Below are 11,169 nucleotides of genomic sequence, written 5' to 3' on the forward strand. Positions count from 1 at the left end.
CCCTCCACAGAGAACAATAACTAGACAGCTATCCATGAGCAAAAATAGCTCTGGGAAAGTTGAGTCCACTTGAAAAGTTTCAGCAATAAAGTGAGCAATAAACCTGGAAAGGACTGTACAAAATGAGTAGAAAGAACAGTTTAATTTTGCCTGCCCCAGACCAGCACTCTTGCATCAGACAAGCACTGTTCCTCACCAAGAGCTCCCCAGCCTGAGAGAGTTCCCCTCACAAAGAAAAGGAGAGCAGGATGAGTGACTAGCTTCCCAGCTTTTTGGCGCTCTGCACAAAGGATCCTCTTTGGTTTTAATTCTCCCAGAGAGATTAGCAGAGCTGAGACATCTAGAGAGAGCTAGAAACAGGGAAGAAGCACAGGAGCAGCCAGTGTCAGCCAGGTGGCAGGATTAACCTTGTGCCCAGTGTCCTGCTCTGCAGAGGATCCCAGCAAACTTCACCGCTAAGTGCTCAACAGCCCGTGCAGACACTACATACGTCCCCAGATTTCATCACGTGACCTCTTCATGGACCCCCAAACTGCTCTTCAGAGGACGCTAGCAGCTTTCTCCACTGAGGGAAGCTGTGGCCTACACAGCCACCATGAACCCCTTGCAGATCTTTGCCACTGAAGTTTTGCCCCACAGGCTTTCCCTTTCACTAACACCATTTGTCTGAGACCCTCCTCTTCATGTAAGTACATGCCAACATCTAGAAACCCACAGCTGCTTTTGCGCCCACAGTTGGCCCTAGCCCTTGCTGCTGGTCCCAACACTTGACACTACATGTATATCTGCAGTCAGTCCCTGCCACCACATAGGCACCTTCAGTCAGCCCATGGCAGCATCCAACAGCAGCCTAATATACATTCTCTTCAAGGGCACATGGAACATTCTCCAGCAAAGATCACAGGTTAGACCACAAAACAAGTCTCAGCAAATTTTAAAAGGCTGAAATCATACCAAGTACCTTTTCTGACCACAATGGTATGAAAGTAGAAATCAACAGGAGGAAAACTACAAAATTTACAAATATGTGGAAATTAAAGAACACACTCCTGAACAACCAATGGGTTAAAGATGAGATTAAAAAAAAAATCTTGAAACAAACAAAAATGGAAGCACAGCATATCAAAACTTATGGGACATTGCAAAAGCAGTGCTAAGAAGGAAGTTTATAGCAATAAACACCTACTTTAAGAAAAAAGATCTCAAACAATGTAACTTTACACCTCAAAGAACTAGAAAAGGAGAACTAATCCCAAAGTTAGCAGAAGGAAGGAAATAACAAAGATCAGAACAGAAATAAAGAGAGACTAGAAAATCAATGGAAAAGATCAAAGAAACTATGAGTCATAAATCAAATCAGATTAGTTGCTTTAAACCTACTCTTTAAAACTATCTGGAAGATTTGTTGCCTTAACATCAAATAATTTATATTAATATCTATAGCCCTCAATACTTCCTTTTAAATTGGAAAACTCTAAATAGTAGTCTATGAGCTAATATTAGGTATTGAAGATTCACTTTTAATAATACATCTCTCTTTACATTATTTTAAAGTCAAGAATCAACTGGAATCATCCTTAATCAATGGGCTCACTACTTTCTGTTGCACCTGTTTCCTCAGGTTTCCCTTCTGTGTACCATATATCAGACTGACTCTTAACAAGCAATTGTCTTTTAGAACCTAATTAAAGTTAGTTTTAAGCACAACTTGTTTTTTAGTTCTTCAATAGAAAAGGCTATCAGATCAGACTCACATTTAGTTGGATAGTTCAGTATCTAAATTATACTAATACTCCCACCTCCCCTTGAAGTGTTAACTTTGACAATAATTAGCAAGTGTGTTAATAATGACTTCCTGAGAAGTACACACAAATCTCATTAAAATTGGATGATGAAGTAGATGAAAGAACTCTGCTAAGTCATCCATAGCTTTGCAATGCTGATCGAAAATCTTCGATTAGAAAATATTCTGGGGCTTCCCTGGTGGCGCAGTGGTTGAGAGTCTGTCTGCCGATGCAGGGGACACGGGTTCGTTCCCCGGTCCGGGAAGATCCCACATGCCGCTAAACGGCTAGGCCTGTGCGCCATGGCCGCTAAGCCTGTGCGTCTGGAGCCTGTGCTCCGCAACGGGAGAGGCCACAACAGTGAGAGGCCCGCGTACTGCAAAAAAAAAAAAAAAAAAAAGAAAAAAAAAGAAAAAAAAAATTCTGTTCAGTGACAGCAAACCATGCCATTTTTTAAAAGTACTGGTAAGATTATAATTCTGAAATGAATTATTTTACAGTTCACATTTGTAATGTAATTTTAAAAAATATCACAAGACAACAATTCTTTCTGGAAATGTATTAGAAAGATGCCAATTCCGGGATAATTTATAACAACCATCCTTCTTTCATAAAAGGCCTGAAGTCAAAATTCTGTCAATATATCTTTAATAGAAATATTTTTTCTGGGTTTTACTCTCTACACTGGTAACTGACAGAGCATGTGGACTTGAGGTACTGTTTAAGTAACAGGTAGTTTCTAATTCACAAACCACATGATATAACAAGTAAAGATAATTTACCTTAACCTTTTGATTTTACTATTGAAGAAACTGAGACTAAGAAGGTGCATATGATTGCTCACTGTGGTTTATAATAACGTTGTTTCTAGAAAACAAGGTTTCTCATTCCAGTTCACTGTTCCTTTCCTTTGCATCATTTCCCCCACATTGAAAACTGTTTTTGTAAGTACAATTAGAAAACAGAGCTAAAAGTATTTTTCTAGAAATTTCAAGCCCAACTCAGTGTTTCAGAATCCTTACACCCTGCATTTTGACACATATGAGCATTCGTCTTACATTCATATTACTGTAAAGCCACCTGTACCTGCATGTCTCTGGCTATTGTTTAGCTCTATTATACTGTTTCCAAACCATATACTGAGATTTGTTCTGCTTGTACTATCTAAATTGTCTATTAAGAAAACTTGAATTCAATGAATGATTGTGAAACTCTCTGCTTCCTTTATTTGTCTAGAAATGATTTTAACACATTCTCATTTTTATTTAGACAAATGGAAATGTTACAACATACTGATATCTGCTTTTCTCAGATTACTTTGTCTTAGTTACCATAGGATCTTTGTTTCTATATAGGATTTCAAATGCAATTTCCAGACTATTTGTACTGAACAACTGAAAGGATGAATTCAATCATATCCTGGTTGATATTCTACTGGATTATATATAACCCAAGATAAAGTAACAGCTATGCTCACTTAAAAACTGGTGGACATATATTGGGAACATTATTTTAAAAATTCAATTGGTGACTAAAGTATACAGTAATGCTTCTCATTTTATTTTTTGGAGATTCAAATCATCGCTTGAAAAGTATAAATTGATTATTTTTATTTCCTTTTCCATGCACCTACCACATATTTAATGTTTCTGTTTGCAAGTCCCATTTTTTCTTACATCCAAGATAGGAATAGAAAAGTTGTGAGTTAATTGGATAAGGAATTTAGTTTTATATTTTTATATAAAAAATAATTCAGCAAAAGCTGAATCCGTCTAAAAGTTAAACACTGAAGAACATGAAGAAGGCTTAACTCTATGTTATTTTTGGACAGATAGGCCAAGGAGCATATTCAATCATCCTTTCAGTATTTACTGGATGCCTACAATGTAAAGTACCCTATGAGCTGGTAAAGAGTGTACAAAAATGAATTACAAAGAATCAGTGCCTTCAAGGAAATAAGTATATATTTTAAACAATGATGTATAAAAATGTCATTAACTGTATTGAGGTTCATTCTGGAGAATGAATGAGTAGGAAATAAGAACTTGTGTAATCTAGAAACTCATATTGTACAACTGATTAGCTAATATGAACTGTGCACTTAAGAAGTGCATCTTTAACAAAAAACTTTAAAGCAAATGTTTATATCATTGTATATCTGATGAGGATGAAACTCAGAGAAGTCAAATGGTTTGTCAAAACCATAAAATCACCAGTAGGACAATTTGGGATTTAGTCTATATCTGAGACACTCTAGAGATTGCTCACTGTTTACCAGAAATTACTTAATTTTATGAAATCTTCTGTAGAAACAGAATTTGTCCTAGGACTATTTTGTAGACTTAATAAATTAGCATATTTTAAAGTACTGTATAGGTAATATGGGTTCACAAATGATGCTGCCTCATTCTTCTTCATCCTCTCTCTCTTACTGTGTTTTCCTTTTTATACCCTCCTTTAAATATTTTTATAGCCAGTACTTAAATTAATAAAATTTAAAAATATTTAATGTTTGTCTAAAACCAAGATGTGATGAAAACTAAGGGTACACATGATTTGAGCTGTTTAATTGTCAGTGTCCAAAACCATAAAATATACAAATACAGAAAATCTGATCTCTGATATTTCCAGTATTAAATATTATAATATTAATAATAACCATATACACATATACTCATTCAAAAAGAACACTTTTTATTCTCATTTTACTTTTTTTTTTTTTTTTTTTTTTTTTTTGCGGTACGCGGGCCTCTCACTGTTGGGGCCTCTCCCGCCGCGGAGCACAGGCTCCGGCCGCGCAGGCCCAGCGGCCACGGTCCACGGGCCCAGCCGCTCCGCGGCACACGGGACCCTCCCGGACCGGGGCGCGAACCCGGCCCCCCTGCATCGGCAGGCGGACGCGCAACCACTGCGCCACCAGGGAAGCCCCTCGTTGGAACAGACGGACTCCCAACCACTGCGCCACCAGGGAACCCCTCATTTTACTTTTTTAAAAAAGTTTATTTTTGGCTGCGTTGGGTCTTCATTGCTGTGTGCAGGCTTTCTCTAGTTGCAGCGAGTGGGGGCTACTCTTCGTTGAGGTACGCGGGCTTCTCGTTGTGGTGGTTTCTCTTGTTGCAGAGCACGGGCTCTAGGTGTACAGGCTTCAGTAGTTGTGGCATGTGGGCTCATTAGTTGTGGCTCGCAGGATCTAGAGCGCAGGCTCAGTAGTTGTGGCGCACGGGCTTAGTCGCTCCGTGGCATGTGGGATCTTCCTGGACCAGGGAGCGAACCCGTGTTCCCTGCATTGGCAGGAGGATTCTTAACCACTGCGCCACCAGGGAAGTCCTCATTTCACTTTGTTGATTGACAAAGAAACGGTGAGAATGACCCATTTCCCACTGCCAACTAAATTTTGGAGTTATAGAGTAAGGACTTTATAAAACATATATTTTTAGATGCATGAACTAAACATAAAAAAATATATGAACAGATTTAAGAATAGAAAAGAATATTCCATTTCATGAAATACGATTACTGGTGCCTTCTTCCTTACTTCCCTGCTTTTAATGTTAGTTTCTCAAGTTAAAATCACTACTATAATCAAGTTTAGTACAATTCTATTCCACTTTCTATAAAACAGCACTTTAGAGTTAATTTTGGAAGGGCTTTTCATCTATTAAGGAGTGTTATATATATTTTTACACTATTACACAGCAAAAAATGTTTGCACAGTAGCAAGATTTAAGACAGATATTGGTGATTTGTTTGGTTTGTCAGAATTTATTTTGCTCAAGCAATTTCTGAAATTGCTCTTGTGGATTTATATTTCATTTTAATTGGGACAAAATGGGCAGTGTCAGGTGAGATACTGATTGCTTTTTAAATATGCTGACAGGGTAATATATCTCATTAGATAGCTGCTGGGTTTACTTTTTAAATGGATTTGTGTCTTGAATAGAGCTTTTAAAATATATTGACTAAGTATTAAATATCTATCAAGAACTTTAAAAATGTGTATTTATAAAATCTCATTTTAGTTAAAGTGTTTTTAATTAACTTGAGAGAACCAAAAATTTAATTGGTTTCTCTCAATATTTTTGTGTTTCATTTTTCTGTAACTGCAATAAGATGCAGCTGTTCTCATTCAATCAATCTACTCCTCGGAAAACATAAATGACTCACATAGGCAACTAAATAAGAATAAACATCTGAAATTTGCATTTTGGGCACTCTATTAAAAATGACTTCTATATTTTAACATATAACTTAGATACCAAAAACTGATTTCTACTCAAGTACTCAAGGAACTGTTTTGTTACACTGTATAATACTTCTTTTAATTAGTTAAAACCTAGTAACAGGGCTTCCCTGGTGGCACAGTGGTTGAGAGTCCACCTGCCGATGCAGGGGACACGGGTTCGTGCCCCGGTTCGGGAAGATCCCACATGCCGCGGAGCGTCTGGGCCCGTGAGCCATGGCTGCTGAGCCTGCGCGTCTGGAGCCTGTGCTCCGCAACGGGAGAGGCCACAATGGTGAGAGGCCTGCGTACCGCTAAAAAAAAAAAAAAAAAAAAAAAACCTAGTAACAACTATGGTAACAGGATTCAAATTTCTTAAAATTTCACTTCTAAAGAAGATCATATTTACTCGATAAAGTGACTCCCTGACCAATTACTGCTGAGGGCTGCCTTTGTTCAGAAAGGCTCTGAAGTAGTAACTGTATCCTAATGTGCCTTCCATATCACGGATGAGATAAAAACCACCAATATAAAAGTTAATGTCAACAAAGATCTCGGATTTTAAGTTTCACATGATTTTAGATTATTTTATTTAAAATATATTTTTTTTAATTAACAATGAGGAATGCCTAAGACTGTCCCTCAGAAGACATTTACAGTGGTCTCCAGAAGCAGCGCCATCGGGTCTGTTGGTAGGGTGGGGTAAAAGGCAGCTGCCTTTAGTTAATGATTTGTTAGCTCAATTCTAACTCTATATTCATTTTGTTTGTTTGTTTTACTAGATAATTTCTTAATGATTAAGAAGGCTCTCAGCCATTCTGTTCTTGTTGATTTTCAGAGACTGACCTCCAGGAGACAAGACTGTCTTCACTGTGTTTCTGATAAGAGAATTAAAGTATTACCACCAAGGAGCTAAAGTTTTAAAGACATTATTTTGGTCAAAAAATCCTTTTTTCCCCCTAAAAATGCTATGCATATTAAGAAATATTGCTGAGGCCTCTACTTAACTACTGTTTATATTTTTCATCTTTCTTCTCCACCTGCATAAAATTAAAACTTCTAGCACATGAAAGCAGTGGTATAACTATATAATTTTGGGGCCTACCTATACACATATAGAAGGTCATGCATGGAAAATAAAAAACTGATAACCACAAAACAGGGACAAGGTATGTCTTACTATACTTATAACTACTTCATACCTACATCCATGGTTATATTAATACCTCATAAGGAATACAGTTATGTTCAAACTCTTGTGGAGGTAGAATTATGAATTAAATGGTGCAGCTCCTTTTTTGTTTCTCATTGTATGCAATATTTATCTTCTATGACTCAACAACTGCCTAACATACTTTCCTCATTCAGGTGCCTGACTCCTTTCTACAAATGGCTTTATTTTCACAGACAGTTATTTTTAAAATATGGATCACTGACTGTTTATAATGCCAGCGAGTACTGTGTCTTGGCCTGGTTGCATGCTCCTACAAAGCTAATGCATTGCCAAACTCTCTCTGAAGTCACTAAAAGTGCCAGACTTGAAGTAGCTTAGAAAAGGTACTGAAAGAGATGATAAATTGATGCAGGGAGAATGGTTTCCTTTTGCACATTTCAGCAGGCTGGATAATCTCTCTTTTCTAGGCACACATGGACCTCAGGAATCGTCTCTCTGTGTAAGTGAAGTATATCAGCTATAGTATTGATGCCATTAATAAATCATAGATAGATAATTGAGGTACCTATATCATTAAGTAGCTGAAATAAGATTTGTCCTTCTGGAGATTCAGCATAAGTAAAATTGGTTGTGACTCAGACAAACTTAACTACCTAGAAAATATCTTATGCTCTCTAATTGTGTTCATCTAATTATTATTATTTCAGACTAATTCATTTTCTGAGGACTGCCTTATTCCAAAACCTCTGGACTAACTAAGACTCACCTTGAGTAAAGGCATCCCCAAAATATAATATATTGTAGGTTGTTGTAGATTTGAGGACTTGCAAGTATCTTGAAAAATATTCCAGATAAATCAGCAACCACCCTCCCCTCATTTGCAAAGTAAAGAAATTCTGAAATATTTTAGATTGAATAGTATTTTATGAAAAATAACAAATATGTTTAATAAAGTATTGATCTATTTACCTTCTATTAACATACAAGTGCATTTACTATTTTCCTTTATTGAAGTATAGTTGATCTATATTACATTAGTTTCAGGTGTACAACATAGTGATTCAAAATTTTTACAGATTATACTCCATTTATTTTTTATAAATTTATTTATTTATTTGACTGCATTGGGTCTTCGTTGCTTTTCTCTAGTTGCGGTGAGCGGGGGCTACTCTTCAGTGCAGTGTGTGGGCCTCTCATTGCGGTGACTTCTCTTGTTGCGAAGCATAGGCTCTAGGTGCGTGGGCTTCATTAGTTGCGGCATGCAGACTCAGTAGTTGTGGCTCGTGGGCTCTAGAGAGCAGGCTCAGTAGTTGTGGCACAGGGGCTTAGTTGCTCCGCGGCATGTAGGATCTTCCCGGACCAGGGCTTGAACCCGTGTCCCCTACACTGGCAGGTGGATTCTTAACCACTGAGCCACCAGGGAAGTCCCATAGATGATACTCTATTTAAAGTTATTATAAAATATTACATTCCCTGTGCTGCAAAATATAACCTTGTAGCTTCTTTATTTTATACATAGTAGTTCATACCTCTTAATCCCCTATCTCTATTTTGCCCATTCCCCTTCCCTTGCCCCACTGGTAACTGGTATCTGTGAGTCTGTTTCTGTTTTGTAATATTCATTCGTTTTATTTTTTAGATTCCACATATAAGTGATAACATAGAGTATCTGTCTTTCTCTGTCTGACTTATTTCACAAGCATAATGTCCTCCAGGTCCATCCATGTTTTTGCAAATGGCAAAATTTCATTATTTTTTATGGCTAAGTAGCATTCGTGTGTGTGTGTGTGTGTGTGTGTGTGTGTGTGTGTGTGTGTATATAATCTTCTTAATCCATTCATCTTTTGATGGACACTTAGGTTGCTTCCATATCCTTCTCTGTCTGACTTATTTCACAAGCATAATGTCCTCCAGGTCCATCCATGTTTTTGCAAATGGCAAAATTTCATTATTTTTTATGGCTAAGTAGCATTCCTGTGTGTGTGTGTGTGTGTGTGTGTGTGTGTGTGTATAATCTTCTTAATCCATTCATCTTTTGATGGACACTTAGGTTGCTTCCATATCCTGGCTACTGTGAGTAATGCTGCTATGAACATTGGGGCATATGTATCTTTTCACATTAGTGTTTTTGTTTTCTTTGGAAATATACCCAGGAGTGAAATTGCCAGATCATATGGTAGTTCTATTTTTAATTTTTTGAGGACCCTCCATACTGTTTTCTATAGTGGCTGCACCAATTACATTCCCACCAAAAGAGTACAGGGTTTTCTCTTTCTCTACATTCTTCCCTACATTTGTTATTTGTTATTTTTTTTTGGTGATGGCCATTCTGACAGGTGTGAGGTGATATCTCATTGTGGTTTTGATTTGTGTTTCTCTGATTATTAGTGATGCTGAACATCTTTCTATGTTCCTGCTGGCCATCTATATGTAGTCTTTGTAAAAACATCTATCCAGGTCTTCTGATTTTTTAATCAGGTTGTTTGTTTTTTTGATATTGAATAAGCTGTTTACTTATTTTGAAATTAACCCCTTATCAGTCATATCATTTTGCAAATATTTTCTCCAATTCAGTAGGCTGTTTTTCATTTTGTCAATGGTTTCCTTTTCTGTGAAAAAGCTTTTAGGTTAATTAGGTCCCATTTGTTTACTTTTGCCCTCTTTACCTTAGGAGACAGATACAAAAAAAAATTACAATGATTTATGTCAAAGAGTTTACTGTCTATGTTTTCTTCTAGGAGTTTTATCGTTTCCAGTCTTACATTTAGGTATTTAATCCATTTTGAGTTTATTTTTGTTTATGGTGTGAGAAAATGTTCTAATTTCATTCTTTTACATATATTGATTTTATGTCTGGATGATCTGTCCATTGATGTAAGTGGGGTGTTAAAGATCTATCTATCTATCTATCTATCTATCTATCTATCTATCTATCTACCTTCCTTCCTACCTACCTACCTACCTATCACCCACCATCTGTGTGCTTATCTCTCCAAACTCTAGGAGAGTGCTTTGCATATTATATTTCCTGAATAAATATTTATTGAATAGAGTTGAATTAGATTTTGTTGCTTTCAACTATAGGAAGCAACAGTTGATTGGGATAGAAGTTTTTAGTAACGTCCTAATCTAACAGAGGAAGTTCTTTGAGAGCAAGCAGGGCATATGTTATGTCCCATAAATTGCCCATTGTCAGTGGCTCCTACCTAATTCTCCTTTTAGAAAAAGTCATAAATCTGAACATTCAGCTGGTTGCAATATATTATCAGAGTTACGAGGCTTATTTTTAAAGATGTTAAAGAGATAAACAAAAACTGTTTTTTCTGTACTTAAACAGAAACTAAACCTTATAATGAATTTAAATATTTAGATGATACAAAAAGCAATTTCCTAATCTGCTAATTTAATCTTATTAAGGCAAAGTTTTTAGGGTGCAGTTTTATTTCATTGCCATGTGGATTTTTTAGTAGAGTTTCCTTATTTTCAGATTTACAAAATTTGTACTATTCTTCAGGAGTTTTCTTAGACTTTTAGGCTAATTTTTATCTCCATGACTGTTGGAACATATTTCTAGTATAGAGAAAGGTCTTCAATAAATTATACATTTTGCAGAAATAATCACTGAGTCATTTTTAGAAAAAAATAACATGTTATTAATTGAGTCACAACTTCATTAAATATGAATAATTCCCTGTATAGATTTTATGGTACTTAACAAAAAAGAATGCAAATAATAATGTTATACTTACAATGTGCCTGACACTTTTAACATTTTTTATAATATCTTATTTAATCTTCTTAACATTTCTCTCAGACAGTTACTCTTATTATCTCCATTTTATTTGCAAGGAAATTGAGAAACAGATAAAAGGTATCTTTTTTAAAAAATTGCACAGCTAGACAGGAGTCCTTAGCCATCACAATGCAAAGAAATAAGCTTATCCTCGCCCCAAGAAATAAGTATAATACCGCACAGTATGGTTAAAACAATC

This window comes from Physeter macrocephalus, chromosome 6, assembly GCF_002837175.3.
Source record: "Physeter macrocephalus isolate SW-GA chromosome 6, ASM283717v5, whole genome shotgun sequence".
Classification (NCBI taxonomy): domain Eukaryota; kingdom Metazoa; phylum Chordata; class Mammalia; order Artiodactyla; family Physeteridae; genus Physeter; species Physeter macrocephalus.